Source organism: Fukomys damarensis, unplaced genomic scaffold (genome assembly GCF_012274545.1).
Source record: "Fukomys damarensis isolate Sample0158 unplaced genomic scaffold, DMR_v1.0_HiC HiC_scaffold_21, whole genome shotgun sequence".
NCBI lineage: Eukaryota > Metazoa > Chordata > Mammalia > Rodentia > Bathyergidae > Fukomys > Fukomys damarensis.
The window spans coordinates 37,257,659-37,261,363 of NW_022900933.1; the positions used below are offsets into that span (position 1 = coordinate 37,257,659).

The 3,705-nt window shown below is 52.4% G+C and overlaps 1 protein-coding gene across 1 annotated transcript in view; it reads right to left on the bottom strand.

Moving 5' to 3' along the window:
* The window catches only part of Bcl11b (BAF chromatin remodeling complex subunit BCL11B), a 79,586-nt gene extending 77,372 nt beyond the window's left edge, over positions 1-2,214 (bottom strand). The window contains exon 1 of the mRNA XM_010609235.1: positions 2,197-2,214. The gene's annotated coding sequence lies outside the window, so the exon portion shown is untranslated. The remainder of the gene's footprint in view (positions 1-2,196) is intronic.
* Between the last annotated feature and the right edge of the window lie 1,491 nt (positions 2,215-3,705).

The following is a 3,705-nucleotide window of genomic DNA, read 5'->3' on the forward strand; positions in this document are numbered from 1 at the left end:
TAGCGCCCAGCGCGCCCGGCGGGCTGCGCTGCAGGCTGGCGGTCCAGCCCAGCCAACGCCACTGAAAGTTTATTTTGGAAAGTATTTTATCACAGCAAGCAGCCAGCGGGGAAAGCAAAGCCATCGAGATAGGAGATGGAAAGTGTACACTCGAAAGCAGGCACAAGTCGGTTCTAAATCCCCAGATGGTGCAGGAGCTCAGTTCTGTTTCGACTCTAGCGAGGGGTGAGCAGCACCCAGAACCTGGGATTCGTGACCGCACTGCATCCCGGCGTCGCCTGGACATCCTTCTAATTATTGTCAAATGCACCCAAAGTTGGCCTTCCCTCCCCTGCACCATTAATCTCACCCAACACTTTAACCCCGGCCCCACCCCGTGGTTGTAAGAAGCAACTGAATTTACCCAAGGCGGTTGAAACGATTCGTTCTCTATCTCTAAATATTTTGACGGCCAGACATAAATCGCCAAGGCCTTGACACGGGCAGACAGCAACCTCCTCCCCGCTCCAAAGAACAAATATGCATATGTACAAATCTTCAGGTAGGCAAAAATATACCCTTTAAAAATATTAGGGGTTGTTAAAATATGCTCGCGGCTGTTTTCTCTCAGGTGTGAATTACAAATGAATAAAATCAGCCTGGCATAACACCTTTGATGAACACATTTTTATTCTCCCGTGGAATCGAAGCAGCTGACATATCACACTTCTAATGATATGGGGGTTCCCTTCTGTGCAGAAGGGAGACAAACTTCACTGCCCCCACCAACTACCAAAAGAAGAAAGAAAGAAAAAGCGGGCCTCTGCCTTAGGAAATTTATCAGAGGCCTAATTCTGAAAGATAAGTGGACCATTGGAGACACACTAGACCCCAGGGAGTTAAGGTAATTGTGAGCACAGCCACCTTCGCAACATACAGAGACTACAAAACCTAATTTGAGAGGCAACGACGGAATCAACACAGCCCAACTTCCGCGTCCAACCCTGGGTCTACTGGCTGCTTTTGCAAAATCACGAATTCATACAGAAAACCACCAACCTCCCAAAGAAACCTGTTGGTGGGTTGTAGAAAAATCACCTCCATGTGGGGCTGTGTGATGATGGGCCGTGGGTATCTTATTTTCTCTGGGAACCTCGTGTCTTGCCACGGCTTGGCAGCATCTTTCCCCTTCACTCCAGCCCTGTCTGGTTCTGGAGCTCCCGGCTCTTCTTCTGCCTGGTCAGCCGCTGCCCCCCTTGCCTCCCTTTTCACGAGGACCTGACTGTTGTGTTGTTGTGTTTGTTTTTAGTAATAGCTGTTATCTGTCCTTTGGTTTTAAAAGCCACATCCAGCTGGGTCAAACATTTTGAAACAAACCAGAAGCCCAGGTTTTCTGTCTCCTAGTCTCTTTTTACCTCATCCCTCTTCTCCCAGGCCCTGCCTGTGAATTTAACTAGCTCACCATGGTGCACCCCCCCCCCAAGTTCACAGCTGCTATTTGTGTCCCCTCCCGGTTTCCCAGGTCATGGGCGATTCTAAATTGCATCATCCGTAAGAACCAGAGACTGCTACCCCACAGGCCTGCAGGCTGCTGCCCTACTGATAACGATGCCATTCACCTTTTAGGTGGCTTCTCCCACATGTAAAATCACGAATGTGAACCCAGCATGGGGCCTGTGACAGGCAGCACCTGTTTTGCTAGCCAGGGCTCCACACACTCCAGACCCAAGGCTGCTGCCTCATCTGCAGACAGACACCTTCCCAGGCCCTGTGGCCTCAAACGCAGCCCCACTGCTGCCTTTTCCCTGTCTGCTGCACCACCTGGGGATACACAGGACAGGCCAAAGAGCCAGCTGCCTGGGGATAAGAGGTCGCCTTGTCTGAGAACTGGTTGGACCACTATCCCTGCTTCAACCCCTGCACAAACCCAGTCTCCTGTCTCCTCTGCCCCTGGAAAACAGGCAGGATTGCCCCCCCCCCCCCGCACTCTCCCTGCATCTCTCTGCCTTCCCTCCTCAACACTTCCCCAGTGTCAGCTGGCTTTCCCCGAGGCTCAGAGAGAGGCTGAGAGGCAGGGAACAAACGCAGCATGGAAGGAGATTGCACCAGGCACCCCTCGCCCCCATGCCCAGCTGCCACCAGTGCTTCTGGCCAGAGCTTTCTCCTGATGTCCTAGGGATGCCAGGAGAGGGGACCGCTAAGGCTGAGCAAACCTACCTGCCTCTGTCCCCTTACAACTGCAGCCGCTCTTCCTCACTCCTGCAGCAGCTGCCACCTTGGCAATGCACCCCCAACATCTCCCCCTTCCAGGACCCCTCCACTACCCCCTCCTCAAAAACAACCCTTGCAATTACAAGGAGGCTCCGTGAGGCAAATGGCCTGCTGGAGAAATTAGGTGTCTGCTAGCATAGGCACTTTCACAGCCACCCCATCTAAAAGAGTGGCAGGAATGATCGCTGGCTGTGGCTTGGTGAAGGAACAAAATGTCAACTGGCGAAAGGGACCTTAATCAAACCAGGCTCCAATCTGGTTGCAAAACATTTTGTTTTAAATGCAACCAGCAAGTCTCCTTTGATGTTGCAATATCAAAAAATAAAAGTGCTCTTCCCTCCCTCTGAAAAGGCCTCCCTTACCCCCAGGACCCCACTTTACTATCTATTCCTCCCTCCCCAAATAATAACAAGAAACCCACAAATTCTTACAAATGTATCTGCTGTAACAAAGGAGAGAGGTGGTAACTGCGATCGCTCCAGAGCAGATGGCTCCTATACTGTGTTTTCAGGGGAGGAGAGAACCCCTTTATATATTTATTTATTTATTTATTTAAATTTTTAAAAATATAACATAAATATTCGGCTCTCGGGCCGCCGGCAGCCAGTCCTCGCAGGCGGCTGGGCGCGCAGCCTCTCCAGCTCTAGCGCCCGGAGCCGGCCCCAGCCCTAAGAGGTGCGCGGAGGACAGCAGGGTACGATCAGCCTGCGGTGTCGATGGCACTCAGAGGATCTTTTATTTCTATCGCAATTTTTATTTTTAAAAAGAGAAAAGAAAAAGGAAAAAAAATGCAACGGCGACCCAGGCACGGGAGACAGAAAGAACGGCGGGGACGAGTCCGCGCGAGGCGAGGAAGCAGCGAGCCGACCTCCCCTGCAACAGCGCGGGGACCTGGGCGGGCCACCCCGGCAACACCGTACCTGGGCCGCGCGCGCTCGCTCTGGCTTTGCAAAGTAAACCCAGCCCGGGCGCTGGGAGCTGCTGCGTGTCTGCCCCGCTGCCTGACTGCACGCCCTGCCACTTGCTTGAAACCCACACGATTTCATCCAGTGGATTTCCACTGCGCCCTGCCTTGTTTATTTAGATAGGGGAGATGAGAGGTACAGTGATAGAAAGACAGATAAAAGACGGATAGGTCGCTTTTCTTTCTTTTTTAAGTTTTTTTCTATTTTACAAGCGCATCCTTCGGTTCCCACTTTTGTCAACCTTTTTATTTTCTTTTTTCACCCGTGGCGTGGATTTCTCACTAACTTCAATCCCACCACCTACCCCACCCCCTTGGCGTGGGGGGAAAAAAAGACAAGACCGTCCCAGGAGACGGAGGTGGGGAAACGAGGAGGGGAGGGGGTGCTGGAAGCCGGCAAACAGCCGCGCAGCTGGATTCTTTTGCAAATAGCAAGAGGAGGGAGCGAAAGGCGGCTTCGGAATCCCAGGACCGGCGCCCTGCCGGGCTGG